This window comes from Toxorhynchites rutilus, chromosome 2, assembly GCF_029784135.1.
Source record: "Toxorhynchites rutilus septentrionalis strain SRP chromosome 2, ASM2978413v1, whole genome shotgun sequence".
Taxonomy (NCBI): domain Eukaryota; kingdom Metazoa; phylum Arthropoda; class Insecta; order Diptera; family Culicidae; genus Toxorhynchites; species Toxorhynchites rutilus.
Genome location: NC_073745.1, coordinates 169,405,172 through 169,427,485, shown reverse-complemented (window position 1 = coordinate 169,427,485; position 22,314 = coordinate 169,405,172). Strand labels below are relative to the sequence as shown.

General features: G+C 42.1%; 1 protein-coding gene across 7 annotated transcripts in view; it reads left to right on the top strand.

The window, feature by feature from the left end:
- Nucleotides 1-22,314, top strand: part of LOC129770657 (protein unc-79 homolog) — a 200,732-nt gene that overhangs the window by 5,579 nt on the left and 172,839 nt on the right. The gene's annotated exons all lie outside the window — the stretch shown is intronic.

The following is a 22,314-nucleotide window of genomic DNA, read 5'->3' as shown; positions in this document are numbered from 1 at the left end:
GGAAATAATGCATAAACACTAAATGCCAATGCTCAACCGCTATCTGGACCGTCAATCACAGCTCCTTACCAAACTTCTACGGAGTATCTATATGCTTGGATTTTCGGTTGACACGCTCCGTTCTGAAGAACGCGATGTAACGCGATGTGTTGTCTTCGCATATGTGCCTTAGCCTTGGGCCTCGACTCTCGCCTTAAACCGCCTTAAATGCTTCAAAATGTTTCCATTTTCGTCACGCTTTAGCTCGTACACCCATCGCGATTCTACGACTTTACGCCCTTTTGATAATGGACCTAGTTCCCATGTTTGGTACTGCTCGTGGGGGCCAAGCTCGTCTCGCCATTTCTCAACTTCCAGTGCAGTGGGACGTATTCTCTGTCCATCGAACGTAATCCTTTATGATCTGCGCTGCTTCCGATTTGTGCTTCAACAAATATGTGATCGTGAAGCGGCTATAATCGTCAAACAAGTGCATGACGAATCGATTACCGCTTGGGATGGCGATTTTAATCGGTCCGCACAATTCGGTATGTACGATGTCATGAACTCGCTTGGATTTATGTTCCATACCAGACCAGGGGATACGCCAGTTACTAAATTTTCCCTTAAGAGTCACTAACCCGCTTTCCAATCCCTGTGACCGTATCTCCAATGCCACCGATGCTGGCAGTTTTCTCGATGATTACAGTTGCAGCTCTGTTTGAAACTTCCACCGTACGAAGGTAGTATAGACTCATATCATGCATCACATCACAATCAAAAACCAACAAATTTACAGTTATCTCTTATCTCTTATGCTTCACAAATCATTAAACTTCTGTCCCAGATCCTGTTTATTAACACTTTACGGACTGCTCACGAGATTTCTCGTGTTTCGCGTCCCATCCGTTGCGGACCACTGACGAGATTTCTCGTTTTCGCGTTCCTTCTTTATGGACTTTTGCGAAATTAGTGGATAAAAGTGTTCGTTGTGTGCAAGTTTCTGTTCAACGTCTTGCTGCATTTAATGAATAATGAATTATTTCTGTTGAAATAAATTGATTGTTTATCAAGTAACTGTTATGTCCAGCCCTACATTAATTAAAATACACAGCTTATCGTATATAGCTTGATAAAAATTGTAACGCAGGTAAAGGTAGGTTTAGAGTTCCCGTGAACGTCAAAGCGGATAAACACTTTTTTTTGTTAATAATTCGTCAGTCCATATAAAGGGTGTGTCACATCAAATTGCATCACGGAAAAAACGCTGTAGAAATTCGCCCAGTAGACCGATCCTTTTGAAAATTTTAGACAGTAAAATAAAAACTATTAAACAACTTTTGGCATTTTCTTTTTATTCATACTTCGAGCCCAAGCCCGTATGCTCGCACCTTCTTCTTTACCCCGTCCATAAGGTTCTGTACAACGTCAGGTTGTAGTTTTTTTTTTTTGAACAGAAATCCATTTTCTCTTGAAGTCCGCCTCCGATTTGACAACTTTTGGGTTCTTCCGGAGGGCCTGCTTCATAATCGCCCAATATTTCTCTATTGGGCGAAGCTCCGGCGCGTTGGGTGGGTTCATTTCCTTTGGCACGAAGGTGACCCCGTTGGCTTCAACACGTCCTTTGAATAGTGGCACGAAGCGAGATCCGGCCAGAAGATGGTCGGGCCCTCGTGCTGCTTCAATAGTGGTAGTAAGCGCTTCTGTAGGCACTCCTTAAGGTAAACCTGCCCGTTTACCGTGCCGGTCATCACGAAGGGGGGCGCTCCGCTTTCCGCAAGAGCAGATCGCTTGCCACACCATGTACTTTTTGGCAAACTTGGATAGTTTCTGCTTGCGAATCTCCTCCGGAACGCTGAATTTGTCCTCTGCGGACAGGCCCGGCAGCTGACGAAAGTCCGCTTTGACGTAGGTTTCTTCGTCCATTACCAGGCAATGCGGCTTCGTCAGCATTTCGGTGTACAGCTTCCGGGCTCGCGTCTTCCCCACCATGTTTTACCTTTCGTCGCGGTTAGGAGCCTTCTGAACCTTGTATGTACGCAGGCCCTCCCGCTGCTTGGTCCGCTGGACGAATGAACTTGACAAATTCAGCTTATTGGCGACATCCCGGACCGAACTTCTCGGATCACGTCTAAACTGCTTAACTACGCGCTTGTGATCTTTTTCACTGACTGAGCATCCATTTTTGCCGTTCTTCACCTTCCGGTCGATGGTTAGGTTCTCGAAGTATCGTTTTAGTACTCTGCTGACCGTGGATTGGACGATTCCCAGCATCTTACCGATGTCCCGATGTGACAACTCCGGATTCTCGAAATGAGTGTACAGGATTAATTCACGACGCTCTTTTTCGTTCGATGACATTTTTCCAAATTTACGAAAAATTGACAGTGAAGCATGGCCAACAACAAATTCAGCTTATTGGCGACATCCCGGACCGAACTTCTCGGATCACGTCTAAACTGCTTAACTACGCGCTTGTGATCTTTTTCACTGACTGAGCATCCATTTTTGCAGTTCTTCACCTTCCGGTCGATGGTTAGGTTCTCGAAGTATCGTTTTAGTACTCTGCTGACCGTGGATTGGACGTTTCCCAGCATCTTACCGATGTCCCGATGTGACAACTCCGGATTCTCGAAATGAGTGTACAGGATTAATTCACGACGCTCTTTTTCGTTCGATGACATTTTTCCTAATTTACGAAAAATTGACAGTGAAGCATGGCCAACGTGATCTATACACTTTTATCTGATTATAAGCGAAAGCTGAAGATATAATTCCTAAAAATTAAATTTCTACAGCGTTTTTTCCGTGATGCAATTTGATGTGACACACCCTTTATAAAATGCGAGGAAAACATCTTAAAGCGATAGGAAGAAACATTTTCTAGTTGAAAAACATGTTTAAACACAATTCATATGGATAAAAGTGGATTAATTCAATATTTCACAACGATTCTAAATTTCCACCGTGGAATCGAGTTCACCGACTTCGGTGAACGTGAACATGAAAACAATGGTGAATATAGACGTCAAAATATTTCCCCGTTCATGTTCACGTTCGAATGTCTCATGGCATTTTGAAAATTATTTCGCCGTAAACTGTTAAAGGATATGTTTAGCAATTCTCGAGTTTTCAATGAAAATTTTGATATGGATGCAATTTCATTCAATCGGATCTTTGCGCGGGTTGAAAAACTTCGTTGCTTCGGGTTGATTTGTGAACAACTGTATATTTTATCCGAATTACTTTATTGAAGATCGATGTTTATTTACTTCACGTTTACTGCCGAACTTTTAATATGAACGTGAACGTGAACAAAATCATTCTATTCGCCACGATTTTTTGAGTTGTTTGTTCGCAATGTAGTTCACCGTGAAATGATCGTACTATTTCACCACCTGTCCAAGTTCACGTTCACGGGAGCTCTAAACCAGACATAACGCTTTCGTAAGTGACCTGTCAAATTGATCTTTTATCTCCACCTCTCAACGAGACAAGACGTGTTCTCTATTCTCCCGTATCCGAAGATACAGATACTATCCGAACAATAGTGGCGACGAGGAAGATTTTAGTTTTTTTTTCAACTAGTGAAGTGTAGTGCTTCATAAATTTAGCTAATGAAACAAAAAACGCGTCAAGCGACAATAGTGGCTATTGCAGAACTCGTTTTTTTTCCTGCACGCGAGGTTTGCTTGGCAGCAAATTTTTCTGCACCTGAAGTGCCTTTGGACAGATAAGATATCCAATTCTACACTTAAAAGCTTGAGCTTTAGTTTGCACAATTAAGAAGTTTCATAAATATTTATTTTGACAAAGGTTCATTGCTTATACTTATCACAAGCCATTGATAGGAATTTTTGGTAAAGAAGGAAAGAATTCAATGTTTGTAACTAGATTTCAAAGATACATACTTGAACTTCCAATTTATGATTTTGATATCCAGTACAGGCCTTCTGCTAAATTGAGAAATGCGGATTTCTGTTCGCGGCTTCCTTTACAGCGGTCGATCCCTAATGAACTTGACCAGGAGTTGACAAAAAGCATAAATTTCAGTAATGATATCCCAACGGATAGTGTATTGATTGCCAAATGGACTAATGAAGATGAATATTTATAACAAATTATGGCATGTTCGCGTAATGGTTGGCCGAAAAAGTTGGACAGACGTTTTATGGACGTTTTCGCCAATCATAATGGTTTGGAAATTATAGAAGGATGCATATTGTATCAAAACAGGATGGTAATTGATCGGTTTCGGGTTTTTCGGGAACAAAATGAATCGTAAAATCTACAATGTTACGAGTAATGAAAAAGCACGTTTTTATTTCTTTAGGTTAACGATACAAGTGAAGAACAAAAGAAACATAGTTTGACAGGTCACACCACAGGAAAAGGGTTGCGCCTATTTTACCGACATCGAAATTCCCATCTCTTAACACCCCTGCTCAATTACGATGTTCCTGTAATCCAAGATCTTCACGCAATCTTCGAAATGCTGGTGATGGTAACCCCTTCGTCAAGATACCCGCTTGCTGTTTTTCTGAAGGCACATATTCGATTCTGATAGCCTTAGACTGAATAAGTTCTCGAATAAAACAGTACTTAACATCCACATGCTTCATCCGTTTGCTATCGCGGGGCTCTTTAGCTATCGCAATGCAGAACTGGTTATTTTCACAATACACCAGTGGTCCAATGATGTCTATTCCCAGGTCTTTCAGAATACGAATTAACCAGACGCCTTGACAAGCAGCCGTACATAACGCAACATACTCAGCCTCCGTTGAGGACAAGGCCACTCCTTGTTGCTTCCTAGTCAGCCACGAAACAGTACAGCCGAAAACTTTAAATGCATAGCCAGTGATAGACCGCCGGTCATTTACATCGTTCACCCAATCTGCATCACTGTACGCAAACGCCGTCGCACATTCATCATCGCCTCGGAACTCCAACACCAGGTCCAAGGTACCTTTTATATATCTCAGGATTCTCTTCGCGTGAACCCAGTGATCTTCGGTTGGGCAGCTCTGGAACTGGCTCATGTAATTGACTGGCACTGACAAATCCGGTCTTGATGTGAGTGTCACGTACATTAGGCACCCAATCTACTCCCGATATGGCTTATCAGTACGTTCAGTTTCTTCACCCTTCTTCAGTTTGAGATGACACTCCATAGGTGTAGCCACAGTCTTACAATTTTCCATTCCAAACCTCGTTAACAAACTCTCTAGATAACATCGTTGACTGATTCTCAAGATCCTTTCAGTTATGTCACGTTCAATACGCATTCCAAGGAAACTATTCACAGGTCCCATATCGGACATCTCAAACTCCTTCGATACCTTTGCTTTCACTTCCCGAATCAGTTTTGAATCCTTGCTAACGACGAGTAAGTCATCCACATAAACCACGATGAACACTCTCTCGATCCTCTACCACGACAGTAGAGGCATGCGTCATTGTCACTTCGTACAAATCCTAGGCTCACTAGAAACTCATGAAGACGCGCATTCCAAGCACGTGAGGCTTGCTTTAGTCCATATATTGAACGATTCCACCTGCAAACCAAGCCCTGCCCCTGCTGAAACCCATCAGGTTGGAGCATAAAAATCTCCTCATTTAACCTCCCATTGAGGAAGGCAGTTTTCACATCCAGTTGATGGACTACTAAACTTTGCTGGTTTGTCATTGGCTTAAGCTTGAATACCCATTTGCATGATACTGCTTTCCTGTTTTCAGGAAGTCTCGTCAATGTCCATGTTCGATTGCGAATTAACGAATCCATTTCTTCTTGAACTGCTTTCTCCCAGTGTCTCCAGTCCTCACGTTTTCATGCATCATTTAATGTGGTCGGCAGATCTTCCACAAATCCAACAGCACTTAAAGCGAAGCCAGCAAAATCCATGACGTAGTCTTGCTGCCACACTGGAGGTTTTCGCATTCGATTCGTACCAGATTCATTCATCTCCGACTGAGGTGGCTCTGGATCAGATAATTCATCTTCAGATTGACCATTTGCGGTGTCTTCATGCATAACTTCATCACAGGTAGAAAATACTTCGCTAGGATCCACCTCGCTCTCCGACTCCGAATCTTCATTATTCTGTATCGTCAGATCAGCTATTCTAATAGCTTCATGCTTCACACTGTGCTTGGATTCATCAGCTACAACATCAGCTTCCTTTCCTCGAACACAACATCTCGAACCACTACAATCTTTTTTTTTCTTTGGATCATATACACGATAGCCGCCAATGCCATAGCCTACGAAAATTCCTTTCCAGGACTTTTCATCTAGCTTTTTCCTCTGTTCTTTAGGAATATGACAGAACGACACCCGAACACTTTCAAACCGGACACATCTGGTTTCCGTCTGTTCCACAGCACTGCTGGCGTCTTTTCTCCTTTCGCACTAGCTGGACTTCGATTAGTCAAATACGCAGCCGTAAGAAAGGCTTCGCTCCAAAATTCCTTACTTATTCCAGATCCTATCAGCATCGACCGAGCCTTTTCTACCAGCGTACGGTTCATACGCTCACTGATTCCATTTTGTTCTGGCGTGTACGGCACAGTGTATTCTACTTGGATACCGTTTTCGTGACAGAACCTATCGAAACCGATTCCGCGATACTCGCCGCCATTGTCACAACGAACTCGCGATACGCGTCTCTCGAACTGTGTTTCAGCCACCTTTACGTATTGTTTGAAACACAAGAGTACTTTGTCTTTCGAAGAAATGGGATACACTTTGACAAATCGACTCCAATCGTCAATGAAACTGATGAAATATTTCGCTCCTTGATGGCTAACCGGAGTAATCGGCCCACACACATCCGAATATATGAGCTCTAACACTCGCGTCGAACGTCTACCGATGAAGCTCTTGTCAAATGGTTTCCGCGTTTGTTTTGCTTTCACACACGATTCACACAGCACATTATTATGATCTTTTCCGCGCGGCACTATTTCCAATCCGGTTACCATTTCACCATGCGCGAGGATTGTCAAATTCTTCCCGAATCGTCGGTGCCACAACTCATCATTCTTTCGAATTTGTCCACATGAGTACATCGAACACGCGTTATTCGCACTACCGACCTAGTAGAACTCCAGCTCATATAGCAAATTACCGCGTTTACCGACCGACTTCCGATCCGCCAAGCACTTTAACTTTCGCATCCTCAAAAATAACCTTCAATCCCGCACTTTAAACTCTTCGCACAGAGAATAAATTGCATCTCGCTTCCGGAATGTACAGCACATTTTTCACAGTGCACTTAATCGTGTGGTTATTGACAACCGAATTCACAATCACTGTTCCATAGTACTCAGCCAAAACGCTTTCTCCGCTTTTCACCACAGCGATTTCCATTGGTTGTTGCATTTTTCGTAACTCAACAAAAAGCTTTTTATCGTTCGCAATATGCTCCGTAGCACCGGAATCTATGATCCATCGCACTTTGTTCTCAACCGCACTAATACCAACAGCAGAAAAACAAATACCACTACTGTTGCCTTCTAGCAAGTTCACAGACGGTTGCTTCTTATCATCGTCCTTCTTTTTCTTCTCTGAACACTCCGAAGCTTTATGTCCTACTTTGTGACACGTAAAACACTTTATTTTCTTGTTTGTACTTTTCGGACCGAACCTCGCACTCCCGCTAAACGCCGTTGATTCTGTTTTTACAGAGGAACCGGAATTCGTGCCCTTCCTTTTAATTTCCTCGTCCAATAGTTGGCATTTGGAAAACTCCAGCGTCAAATTCGCCGCTGGAAGAGTTTCCAACGTCGTCACCACAGTTAAATACTCGTCTCCCATGCTCAGCATTAATCCACACACAACGTCCACCTCCTCCATGACGGCCCCAATCGCCCGCAACTGTCGAACTAGTGATTCGTACCGAAGGAAATGCTGCTGCAGAGATCCACCCTCATATTTCAGTTCTTTCAACTGACGGCTCAAGTGCATCCGTTTTGCTACACTCTTCCGCTCAAAGACTCGAGAAAGCGCTTCCCAAATCGCCTTCGGAGTGTCATGTCCTTGTACATATTCAATTTGGCTGTCGGAAATACGAGAAACAATCAATGACTTACACTTCCGCAGCCTTCTGTGAAGTTTTTCAATTTCTTGCTCTTTTGCTTGTTTTTGCTGAGGAGCGTCTTCTTCGTCGATCACCAAATCCGCCCGATCTCCAATATCCTGCTCAATACACTCTTTGAGTTCATGCTCTTCCAGAGTTATTAGCATCCGATACTTCCAGGAGGGGTAATTGGTGCCATCGAACAGCTGCACTCTAAGTAGCTCTTCCTCCTGCTCCATTTCTCACGATTTACTATTTCTGTGTTACCGAAACTAAACTCGATTATTCCACCGCGTCCACTGGGCCCGTAACCTGATCGGTTTCGGGTTTTTCGGGAACAAAATGAATCGTAAAATCTACAATGTTACGAGTAATGAAAAATCACGTTTTTATTTCTTTAGGTTAACGCAGGAAACCGCAGGAAAAGGGTTGCGCCTATTTTACCAACATCGAAATTGCCGTCTCTTAACAGTAATTCCACATCGAATGCAAAGCGGTATGCTTAAACTATTGCACGTCAATCATGCTGGAATAGTTAAAATGAAACAATTGGCTAGCAAACAAGTGTACTGGTTCGGAATAAATAAAAATATTGAGAATTATGTTACAGCGTGCGAAATATTACCAAAAGCAGTATTACCAAAAGCAAAAGATATGTCTAACTGGACGCCTACTACAAGATCTTTCAGCCGAACTCATATTGATTTTTTCCATTTTTCACACCATACTTTTCTATTAGTTGTTCCTTTTTACTCAAAATGGCTTGAGATAGAATGGATGAAAAAGGGCACGGATTGTGCAAAGGTGTTACAGAAATTGGTTGCCTTTCGCTAGATATGGTTTACCAGACGGTGGTCCTCCATTCAATGCTCATGCATAATATCTTATTTCTTGAGAGGCAAGGAATAAAGGTGTAGAAAAGCCCTCTTTATAATCCTTCGAGTAAGGGACAAGCGGAAAGGCTAGTGAGAACGACAAAAGAAGTTTTGAAAAAGTTTCTATTGGAACCTGAATTGGATGATTTGGATTTGGAAGATTAACTTATTTTTACAAAATACTGTGACAAGTAATGGGCAATTTCCCTCAGAAAAAGTTTTTATTTATAAACCTAAAACAATTATTCACCTGATAAATCCAAAAAATAAATATAAATATAATTGTACCACAAACCCAAAAAAGAAGATAACAAGGAAAATGTCCCAAAATTAATTGATAAAAAGTTGAATGACAACTTGATTGGTTTGATGGATGATGATACGGTGTGGTACAAAAATCACAACAATAATGTACCGAACAGATGGTTGAAAGCTATTTTCTTCAAACAATTTTGTAAAAACACATTACAGGTGTTGCTTAGAAACGTGACAATAAGCCCATCGCAATCAAATTAGGTTTTTCCATGTCCAGCATCCGATGACTAGACCGAACATTATTATGCAACTGAACAGGCAGGAGACGATCGTGGAGGTTCTGGAACCAATCCAGTTGGAACACGAAACTGGAAGGGGCTTGAAAAAGAACATCCTAGGGCAAAATCCCGAAGCTGATCTGGCTATGGTCAGATTCTCGAGAAAAAGAAAAGTTTCTTCGGCAAAATTTCCAGGAATCTGTTTACGGCGCTCGAAACGTACGTGACGCCTCATTGAACAGCAAGATTTCTAATATCAAGAGTCGTCACGGAGAAAGTGCCAAGGAAAACCCAACGGCTTTCGAAATCAGCAAAACGTAACGGAGATGAAAATTCCATGAAATTGGTAATTAGTTTCCAATATTCAATCTTGAATTGTATAAATTGTTAAGTCACAATTTATTCATTTTGGCTAACGTCTTTACAACATGGCCTGATTCACACTTTTTTCTCCAATTAACTCGGTTCGTAGCTATCTCTCTCCAGTTCCGCGGGTACCCCGTGCTCACCATGTCATGTTCCACTTGGTCTAACTACCTTGCTCGTTGTGCTCCTCGTTGGCTCGTACCAGCCGGATTCCCGATAAACACCATTTTTGCAGGATAGTTGTCCGACGTTATTGCAACATGTCCATGTTTGATCCCTTTCTCAATACTGGGTTCGCCGGTGAGTCACGTGAGCTCGTGGTTCATCCTTCGCCTCCATACGCAGTCCTCATGTACACCGCCGAAGATGGTTCTTAACACCCGCCGTTCAAAGACTCTGAGTGCTCGCAGGTCCTCTTCGAGTATTGTCCACGTCTTGTGCCCGTAGAGAACAACCGGTCTCGTGAGCGTTTTGTACAGGGAACATTTCGCACGACTGCTAAGTCTGTTTGACATTAAGTGTTTGTGGAGACCATAGTAGGTACGACTCCCATTGATTATGCATCTCCGGATCTTGCGGCTGGTATCATTGTCAGACGTAACCATTGAGCCAAGGTAGACAAATTGTTCCACTACTTCGAACTCATCGCCGTCGATCATTACACTATTTTTTTTTTCCCCAAATATATATTTTTATCAAGGCTCCTATGGCGTTAGCCTGACGGGGCCGGAGTTCAATATTTTAACAGTTTTTCTTATTATCTATGTTAGTAATATGTAACCGATTACTCGCGGTCGGCTCGAGGTTAGTATTACAAGTGTTCTCGTAATTGGGATGTTGCTGTCTCCAATGCTCTGTACGTGTGCCCGACACGGGATACTTCCTATTTGGATGCAGCTGACCATTAATCAGCAACGCCCCTCTAGTATGTAGCCCATACCTAGCGTGGTGTGTCTTCTCGACTCGAGGAATCCAGGATAGAATGGTCACTAACCGGCGCAATCATCAGCTCGTGTAGAGTTGTCATGAGCTGTACAACCTTTGGCTCTTGTTGAATCATCAGTGGACTGCACAACTTTTGGCCCGTGTATCTGTAAAGAGTGTGTGTATGTATTGCCGCGACAAAGTAAAAGTTTATCGATCGGATAGGAGGGATATAAAACGGGGACACAACGAAGGAAACATCATGAAACGTTGACATCGGCGTTTTTGAGGAACAGGTATAGATGAAGCAGAAGATCAGGATCCCGGCTACGTAAGATATCCCAGACGGGGATATCCGATTGTCTGCCTTTTGCTCTCAGTGCTCTAGAGAGCTGAGAGCGAGCAGCATTGAACCGGATACACGACCAGACAATATGCTCGATGTTGTGGTAGCCATCGCCACAATCACAAAGATTGTTTGCTGCGAGCCCAATGCGATAGAGATGCGCGTTTAGGTTGTAGTGATTGGACATGAGCCGAGATATCACGCGAATGAAATCACGACCTACATTCAATCCCTTAAACCAAGCAGTTAAACCAACCTTAGGGATAATCGTGTGTAACCAACGACCGAACTCATCTTCACTCCACATGCGCTGCCAACTAACGAGTGTGTCCTGACGAGGAATGTGAAAATATTCATTATAGGCAATTTGCCTTTCAAAAAGTGTGCCTTCTGAAGCGCCCACCTTAGCTAGCGAGTGCGCTTTCTCATTCTCCGGAATCGAGCAATGAGAGGGAACCCATGCTGAGGTAATCTTGAATAATTTTTCGACCAAAACACTCAATAGATGTCTTATTCTTGTTAGGAAATAAGATGAGCGTTTATCAACTTTCATTGAGCGGATTGCCTCTATTGAGCTGAGACTGTCTGAAAAAATAAAATAATGGTCGATGGACAGTGTTTCAATGATCCCTAGAGAACAGTATATCGCACCCATTGCTGCGACATACATGGAACAAGGATCTTTGAGTTTGAAAGAGGCACTGGAATTTTCATTGAAGATGCCGAAGCCAGTGGACCCGTTTATGTATGAACCGGCAGTAAAGAACATTTTATCAGATCCAACTTTGCCATATTTTTCCGAAAATATCGACGGGATAACATTGGAGCGTAGGTGATCTGGTATTCCATGGATTTTTTGTCGCATGGACAGATCAAAAATGACAGAGGAATTGCAAAAGTATGGGAAGCAAACTTGGTTGGTGATGCCTGGTGAAGGGTGCACGTCGTGGGTAAGGTACTCATGGTATAAAAACATAAAACTTGACTGAGGAGTCAGTTGGAGTAGATTTTCGAAGTTATCAATCACCAATGGATTCATGATCTTGCAACGGATGAGAAATCTGTAGGATAATTCTGTGAACCAAAGAGTAAGCGGGGGTACTCCTGCCCCCTGCCCCCCTTCCCGGTAGCATGATCATTACACTATTACCTAATCGGGTCCTGTCGTGCTCGGATCCGAAAGCCAGCATGTATTTGGTTTTAGACCCATTGATTTTCATTCCAATTCTCTCTGTTTCGTGCTTAAGTCTGGTGTAATGTTCAGCTACCGTCTCAAATGTTCTGCCGACAATGTCTACGTCATCAGCGAAGCAGATGAATTCACTGGATCTATTGAAAATCGTACCACGCAACTTAAACGCCGCTCGTCTCATAACACCCTCTAGCGCGATGTTGAACAGTAGGCAAGAGAGACCGCCACCTTATCGAAGCCCCCTGCGAGACTCGAATGGATCAGATAATCCACCCGAAATTCGCACACAGCACTGTATTCTATCCATCGTAGCCTTAATCAGTCTTGTCAGCTTCACGGGGAAGCCGTTTTCGTCCATGATTCTCCATAGCTCTTTTCGTGTTATTGAATCGTATGCGGCTTTAAAGTCAATGAATAGATGGTGCGTGGGGATTCTGTACTCACGGCATTTCTGGAGGATCTGCCGCAAGGTGAAGATTTGGTCAGCAGTAGACCGACCTTCGATGAAGTCGGCCTGATAATCTCCCACGAATTTGTTTGTCAGTGGCGATAGACGACGAAAGATGATTTGGGAAAGCACTTTGTAGGCGGCATTCAAGACGGTGACTGCACGATAGTTTTCACAGGCTAGTTTGTCCACTTTCTCGAAGATAGGGCAAATAACTCCATCTTTCAGTCAAAGCCAAATTCTAACAATCAGCCGATGCAGATAGCTAACCAATTCTTCCGGGCCCATCTTGATAAGTTCCGCTCCGATGCCATCTCTGCCATTTGATTCATATCACGTTCGTTCGTCAGTATACTCCCATCCTTATTCCGACACATTTCTGCTCGCGGCACGGAGCTTTTTCGGGATGCATTGAGTTTCTGGTAGAACTTTCGCGTCTCATGAGCACGGTGCAGCTGTTTGAGTTCTTCAAACTCCTCCTCTTCCAGGGGGCGCTTCTTCTCCCGGAAGAGTTGGGTTTGCTGTCTCCGCTTCTTTCCTTTTCTGTCTATATCGTTCTGACGGGTAGCTTGACGCAGCATGAGCTCCCACGCAGAACCATCGCGAAATGTTCGTACTGTAGATCCTCTCCAACACACTTCCTGCAGCGCTACGATGCCAAACTTGCGGTTTTTCAATAATTCGGAAAGCACACGAGTACTTCCGATGAAATTGAGAGATCGACAATTCTAAGTCCCGAGTTTACAATCGTTAGTCCGTTTTCGCCGCCTGGGTCTGTGTTCATTAGTCCGGTTCAAATCTTCTTGTGTATTGTTCGTTGCTTGGTGTTTTAGTGGTGCGGCTTGCAAGGCCTGCGACCAATCCCACTATCTCGCAGGAGGACCATCGTGATAATGCTGCTTTACGTCCCGAGTACCACCAGGACTGGGCAAAGACGCTTATAGAGGAGTCAATTCGCTTAGAGGAACTGTTTCCGGGTTGTTGTTGCTTTTCTTGGGGACTGGCAATGCCCAATGCTCATCACACCACACTCTAGACAGTTCCCCTTTACCAGTGCAAGCCAGAAAAACGATTTATGACGATAGAATTTCTAACCCGAACGGGAATCGAACCCGAAGCCCCCATCTTGGCAAGCGCAACCCTTACCACTAGGCCATGAGTAGTCATATATCACTTGAATTATTGTAAACTTTCAAAAAGGGAACGGTTGTTATGTCCAGCCCTAAATTAATTGAAATACGCACCTTATTGTATATAGCTTGATAAAAATAGTAATGCAGGTAACGCCTGCGTAAGTGACCTGTCAAACTGATTTAAATTCGCGTTGACGGCGAAATGTAGTCGACATCTGGATACGACATTAGTTTGTATGAGGCCAACTATTCTTTATCAGATTAGTCGGCCCTAAGGCAATTTAAAATTGCTGAAATTTGTATGAATTTTTTTTTGGCTTTTGGTTACTAGAAGTACGTTGTTCTAACCCTAATTTAAATTATTTTCTATGAATTTTCAGATATTCTCACCAAAACATACCATTATAATATATAATTATCTTTAGACACAATTTTTGTATGATATTTTTTCACTACTTGCAAGCAAAAGTGATTTTCATTTACATAGAATACTAATTTGATTTGGAAAAAAAATTATTTTCATTCATAATTTTTATTTTAAAAGCGTATTCATTTCTTCTGCAAACCGATACTGTCATGCCTACTCCCCCATTCCGTAATACGAATCTCAATGCCGTCAACGTGGTAAAACGATCTCTTTTATCTCCCCCTCTCAATGAGACAAGACGTACTCTCTATTCTCCCGTATCCGAAGATACAATAGTAACAACATTCAAAATCATGCTCATTAGATAGAGAATTGAATCATTCATCTTTCCACATAATTAATTTTCGACGTAGGACTACGTCTAACCGGAAGATATAGGGGGTGAAATGGAAATCTAGACACTGAACAAGTAGGAAAAAATGCAAGATTTGGAACGCTTATAACTCGAGCATTTCTCAATAGATCGCAAAGGTTTTGGCATCAATTGATAGGAAATATATCTACGCATCTATCATAACGAATAACATTTCATTTTTCATGAGATAAATAATTGAATAATTGTGAAATATCAAGCATTGTCAAAATGCCCTTTGTGCCCATTTTTGATTGGTCCATTTTGTGCTCCTCAAATCGTACCGACCAAAACGGGCAACCAGAGCAGCAGTGAAATAGAATGAAGCAGGATTGGGAAGGAAAAAGAAAAAAATGAACGAAACATTGGTCGCAGTCTCACACATGCGTAATTCTCGAGCCAGCCAGTCAGCTTAAAAATCCCCGCTCCGCTGCCGCAACGATCATTCTTTGTGTGGACACCGACTGGACAACATCGTTGCTGGACGGGCTGGACGGCGAGGGATCGAGTGCCTTTCTCAAGGCAAGAGGGCGGAGGTGGTAGCGCTGGAGTAGAATAGAGTAGAGTTTTCAAAGGGCCTTTCTCAAGGCTAGAGACGAATGAACTGCAAAAGTTTAAAGTCTCTATAATACAATACTTTCCTTCCTTCCTTAACGATCATTCTCATTCAAACCGTACACCACATCGGTTCCCATCACAACACATCAACAAACCAACCCAAGCAGCCATGTCTGGACATGGTAAAGGAGGAAAAGTGAAGGGAAAGGCAAAATCCCGCTCGAACCGTGTTGATCTGGAGTTCCCCGCAAGGGTAGCTAGGCCGAGCGCGTTAGTACCAGTGCAGCAGTCCACCTAGCCGCCGTTATATAGTTTCGGCCGCCGAAGTGATCGAGTAAGCTGACAAAGCTACTCGCGACGATAAGAAAACCCGCATTCGGAACAGAACACATTCGGTTCGGTGGACATCAAGACAACAGGCATTTGCAGCGAGTGGCGAGTGGCAAACGCAATCGCAAAACGGCATCAGGTAGCAGAAGAAAAAAGTTTGTTCTTTATACAAACTGCTTTGGTGCCAAATCCAGAACAAGGCGGCATCGAGGGCGTTCGAAATGGTTTTTTCAAAACCACGAGTACTAAGTTTTCTAAATTGGAACCATTCCATAAAACAAGGCGCTTTTCAGGGCCATTAAACCTTCCAAAAAAGAGTTTAGGAAATACAGTTCAATGTTTTCTAAAACAATATCCAAAATAATAATAAAACACAAATTGATTTTTTCATAATTTGTTTGCCAGGATATGATGAGTATGTGAATTTGGCAGTTGTTCTGAGCTTATTGATTTTCACCAATTCTTAAATTGCTTCTAGATTGAAAGTACAGTAATTTACACTTATCTCGACATTTAGCTAATTGGACGGACCTGTAATGCGACATATTTAGTTGGACATTTTTGTAAACATAGAGTTCGGGGTCCAAATGTTGACCCCACATTGAAAGTTGATACTGTACCACTGTCATCGCAAATGTTCAATTACAGGTTAAAATTACCTCCAATCCGATACTGAGTGGTGGTAATGCGACGTGCCATTGAATGTAATTTACTGTAAAATATGTCACAAGCTGGATGGGAAGAAGTTTTCCAACTGTGAAAGCTGTGGCGAGCAAACGCAATCGCTAAACAGAAAGGTTCAGCCGAACAAGATGGGGATATCGAGTGATAACAAAACAATAAACTCTTTAGATTGAAGATAATTTTGTGATCCTGAAAAGGACCCTTTTTAGCCTGCATGTGAATCCAACGAGCGAACAAATCGTAATGAATGTATTTTTTTTGCCATCGCTCCCTATTAACGCTCATTCGTTCGTCTCTTTGGACTCGCCCCTCTGGCTGAGTCTGCCGATTTGTCTCTATCCTGTGAGTGTGTACCGCTAGAGTATAAAACACGCGGACCCCAAAAAAATATCTTATTTTCTTTCAAACCGTAAATTAGTGTGGTTGTACGGCATCGGCATCGTGGACGTAACAAAGGAGGACAAGTTAAGGGAAAGGCAAAGTCTCACTCGAACCGTGCAGGTCTCAGGTTCCCTGTTGATTGCATTCACTGATTGCTCCGCAAGGGTAACTAGGCCGAACGGATTGGTGCCGGAGCACCAGTATACCTTAGATATACTGGTGCTCCGGCACCAGACAGCGACAGCGATTATAGAGTTTCGGCCGTCGGAGTGCTCGAGTTGGCTTGCAAAGCTGCTCATGACAATCAGAAAACCCGTATCAAGAACAGAGCAGCTTCGGTTCGGCGCTCATCAAGGCAACAATTAGTTTCAGTGAGTGGCAAAGTGTTTCTCCGGCACGTCGCATTAAATGTAATTTACTGAACAACATGTCACAAGCTGGATGGGAAGAAATTTTCCAACTGTGAAAGCTGTGGCGAGTGGCAAACGCAATAGCTAAACAGGAAGGTTTAACCGAACAAGATGGGAATATCGAGTGATAACAAAAACACAACACCAAAGGTTCTTTTCAGAACCATCAACATATTCATAAAGAGTAAATAGTAAACTAATCCATTTTCAGGTAGATAGGTAGGTATTCACGTAGGAGAAGAAAATAAAACAATATATTTAAAATATATATTTAACAAAAGCTGTCCCCTTTGTATAGTCCTACGTCACTCCGGTTATGTCCCCGACATTACCCACCCGTCTTTTTGACGTAGGACTACGTCTAACCGGAAGATATAGGGGGTGAAATGAAAATCTAGGCACTGAACAAGTAGGAAAAAATGCAAGATTTGGAACGCTTATAACTCGAGCATTTCTCAATAGATCGCAAAACTTTTTGGATCAATTGATAGGAAATATATCTACGCATCTATCATAACGAATAACATTTCATTTTTCATGAGATAAATAATTAATTGTGAAATGTCAAGCATTGTCCAAATGCACTATGTGCCCATTTTTGATTGGTCCATTTTGTGCTCCTCAAATCGTACCGACCCAAACGGGCAACTAGAACAGCAGCGAAATACAACGAAGCACGATTGGAAAGGAAAAAGAAAAAAATATGAACGAAACATTGGTCGCAATCTCACACATGCGTAATTCTCGAGCCAACCATTCAGCTTAAAAATCCCCGCTCCGCTGCCGTAACGATCATTCTCATCCAAACCGTACACCACATCGTTTCGCATCACATCACACCAACAAACCAACACAAGCAGCCATGTCTGGACATGACAAAGGAGGAAAAGTGTAGGGAAAGGCAAAATCCCGCTCGAACAGTGTTGGTCTCCAGTTCCCCGTAGGTGTATCCGCCAATTGCTCCGCAAGGGTAGCTAGGTCGAGCTCGTTAGTACCAGTGCACCAGTCCACCTAGCCGCCGTTATATAGTTTCGGCCGCCGAAGTGATCGAGTTGGCTGGCAAAGCTGCTCGCGACGATAAGAAAACCCGCATTCAGAACAGACCACATTCGGTTCGGTGGACATCAAGAAAACAGTTGCAGCGAGTGGCGAGTGGCAAACGCAATCGCAAAACAGCAGCAGGCAGCAGAAGAAAAATAGTTTGTTCTTTATACAAACTGCTTTGGCGGCAAATCCAGAACAAGGCGGCATCGAGGGCGTTCGAAATGGTTTTTTTCAAAACCACGAGTACAAAGTTTTCTAAATTGGAACCATTCCATAAAACACGGCGCTTATCAGGGCTATTAAACCTTTCAAAAAAGAGTTTACGAAATACAGTTTAATGCATTCTAAAATATTATCCAAAATAATAATCAAACACAAATTGATTTTTTCATAATTTGTTGCCAGGATATGATGAGTATGAGAATTTGGCAGTTGTGCTGAGCTTATTGATGGTTGGGGACTTTCTCGATTATTCAATTTTCACCAATTAAATTGCTTCCAGATTGAAAGTACAGTAATTTACATTTAGTTCGACATTTAGCTAATTGGACGGACCTGTAATGTGACATATTTAGTTGGACATTTTTGTAAACATAGAGTTGAGGGCCAAATTATGACCCAACATGTTCCAAGCTGAATGGGAAGAAATTCTGCAACTGTGAAAGCTGTACCACTGTCATCGCAAATGTTCAATTACAGGTTAAAATCGCCTCCAATGCGACACTGAGTGATGCTTCGGCATGTCGCATTAAATATAATTTACAGTACAACATGTCCCAAGCTGGATGGGAAGAAATTTTCCAACTGTGAATCCTGTTGTGAGTGGCAAACGAAATCGCTAAACAGGTTTATCCGAACAAGATGAGGATATCGAGTGATAACAAAATAATAAACTCTTTAGATTAAAGATGATTTTGTGGCCCTGTAAAGGACCCTTTTTTGGGTTTGCTTACGAATCTTCATTTGGTGCAAGTATACTTCTTCACCGCTTTGGTACCTTCGGAAACCGCATGCAAGTTCACCGGGCAGCAACAGACTGATTGCGATCTTCCCACGCCGTAATGGTTAACCGCTTATTGTAGTGGGTCAGACGCGAGGCTTCCGCTACGATACGCTCAAAGATGCATTGACGAAGCTCATGACGCTCATCGCCTTCGATGAGAAACCGATGTCGGAATGATCCTAATTCAGCACCTTATGATGTAGATAGCATATGATTCATTCTCCTTCTTCTTGTCGGTTTTCGAGATATTCTTCTGCGCCGTGCCGAACTTTTTGGCGGCTTTTCCACTATTCCACTAGTCTTCGGTGACTTCGTGTTTGTTAGAAATACTGCATGTGAGCGAACAAATCGTAATGAATATATTTTTTTGCCATCGATGCCTTTTAATGCTCATTCGTTCGTCTCGTTGGACTCGCCCCTTTGGCTGAGTCTGCTGATTTGTCTCTATCCTGTGAACGTGTACCGCTATAGTACAAAACGCGCGGACCCGCTGAAAAATATATCATTCTCTTTCAAACCGTAAATCAGTGTGGTTGTATGGCATCGTTTCACATCGCATCGCATAACATCAACAAAGCAACACAAGCAGCAACGTGGACGTGTGGACGTGACAAAGGAGGATAAGTTAAGGGAAAGGCAAAGTCCCACTTGAATCGTGCAGGTTTGCAGTTCCCTGTTAGTCGCATTCACTGATTGCTCCGCAAGGGTAACTAGGCCGAACGGATTGGTGCCGGAGCACCAGTATACCTAACAGCGGTTATAGAGTTTCGGCCGCCGGAGTGGTCGAGTTGGCTTGCAAAGCTGCTCACGACAATAAGAAAACCCGCCTACAGAACATACCACATTCGGTTCGGTGGCAACAACTAGTTCCAGCGAGTGACAAACGCAATCGCAAAACGGCAGCAGGTAGAAGAAGGAAAAAGTTTGTTTATACAGACTGCTTTGGTGGCAAAACCAGCCACCGTAAAACACGGCGCTTTTCAGGGCCATTGACCCTTTCAAAGAAGAGTTATTAAAAGTTATTCACAATACCAATGCATTCTAAAGTGACATAATATGACATATAATATGAACTGAATTATTTTGTTTATGCTTGTTTTTGAGATTATTGGTGGTTAGGGTCTTTTAAATTGATCATTCAGTTTTCACAAACCCATATATGGTTTCCGAATTAAAAGTGGCTTCAAATTACAACACATTGTATGCAGGATTGCATTAACGAATTTTCTCAATAGCAAGAACTGCTTTCTTTGGTTGATAACTGATGTTGAAAATTGACTGACGTTACATCTGAATTGTATAGAAAAATAACTAAGGAGCAACATGATGAGCTATGTATTTCCTGCTACTCTGTTCTTATTTTAAAGGACTTTAATCAGAAGGTCATCCGTCCCTGTATTTACTGTTGGTTTTTCAGAACGCTTATAGCTCGTTTATTTTTCGACAGATCGTAGAGTTCGTCTCCAAAACCTCAGTTCTTTTTCATTTCTATTTACTTTGTTTGCAGAGACTACAAATCTTACAATTCATTCGTCTTCGAAACCACAGTTTAAGGTACGGTAATGTGCTCAATAGTGAAATATATGATAGTGAATGAGCTGATGACTACCTATGCATTCCCTATCACAGCCATCATTTTGATTGTACGATATGTGTATACGCCAAAAGATGCCCGGCGTTGAACATTTAATAGGGATAAAGCCTTCAGAAAAAAACAATATATTTAAAATATATATTTAGAAAAAGCTGTCCCCTTTGTATAGTCCTACGTCACTCCGGTTATGTCCCCGACATTACCCACCCGTCTTTTTTCTTGATAGTGATAAAAGTTATAGACATGGGTCAACATAGGAAAATATACAGAATTTTGAGAATCAAAATAAGTTGTTCGAATAGAGTTATCGAAGTTATTAGATAGAGAAATATTTTACCTATATTCCAGCCACATGTTTATTAATCGAAAACGGGTATGAGAAAAGTTATACGCCAAATTGTATGGAAGAAATTAATTATGTTAAAGAAAATTGGAAAAAAAGTTATTTGAAAGGACCCAAAACACATTCTCTAGATAGTACTTATTCGATATAGAATATTTTTATCTATCTTTAGCAAATTTCGTTGCCCGGAAAAGAGTCTGAGAAAAGGTATGGGCCAAAATGTATACAAGTTGTAGGAGGGAAATTAATAAATTTAACGAAAATGGAAATGGAACTTTTTCACACTCGAAAAAAAAATTTAAGCATCAGAGAGCGAAGTTGAAATTTTTAGGCGATTTTTGAAATGCTCTAAAAAACTTTGGTGTTGTGTTTTTGTTATCACTCGATATTCCCATCTTGTTCGGCTAAACCTTCCTGTTTAGCGATTTGTTGTCACTCGCCACAGCTTTCACAGTTGGAAAATTTCTTCCCATCCAGCTTGTGACATATTTTACAGTAAATTACATTCAATGGCACGTCGCATTACCACCACTCAGTGCCGGATTGGAGGTAATTTTAACCTGTAATTGAACATTTGCGATGACAGTGGTACAGTGTCGACTTTCAATGTGGGGTCATAATTTGGATCTCTATGTTTACAAAAATGTCCAACTAAATAAGTCACATTACATGTCCGTCCAATTAGCTAAATGTCGAACTAATTGTAGATTACTGTACTTTAAATCTGGAAACAATTTAAGAATTGGTGAAAATTGAATAATCAGGAAAGTCCCCAACTATCAATAAGCTCAGAACAACTGCCAAATTCACATACTCATCAAATCCTGGCAAACAAATTATGAAAACATCAATTTGTGTTTTATTATTATTTTGGATAATGTTTTAGAAAGCATTGAACTTTATTTCCTAAACTCTTTTTTGGAAGGTTTAATGGCCCGGAAAAGCGCCTTGTTTTATGGAATGGTTCCAATTTAGAAAACTTAGTACTCGTGGTTTTGAAAAAAACCATTTCGAACGCCCTCGATGCCGCCTTGTTCTGGATTTGCCACCAAAGCAGTTTGTATAAAGAACAAACTTTTTTCTTCTGCTACCTGATGCCGTTTTGCGATTGCGTTTGCCACTCGCCATTCGCTGCAACTGCCTGTTGTCTTGATGTCCGCCGAACCGAATGTGTTCTGTTCCGAATGCAGGTTTTCTTATCGTCGCGAGCAGCTTTGCCAGCTAACTCGATCACTCCGGCGGCCGAAACTATATAACGCCGGCTAGGTGGACTGGTACACAGGTACTAACGCGCTCGACCTAGCTACCTTT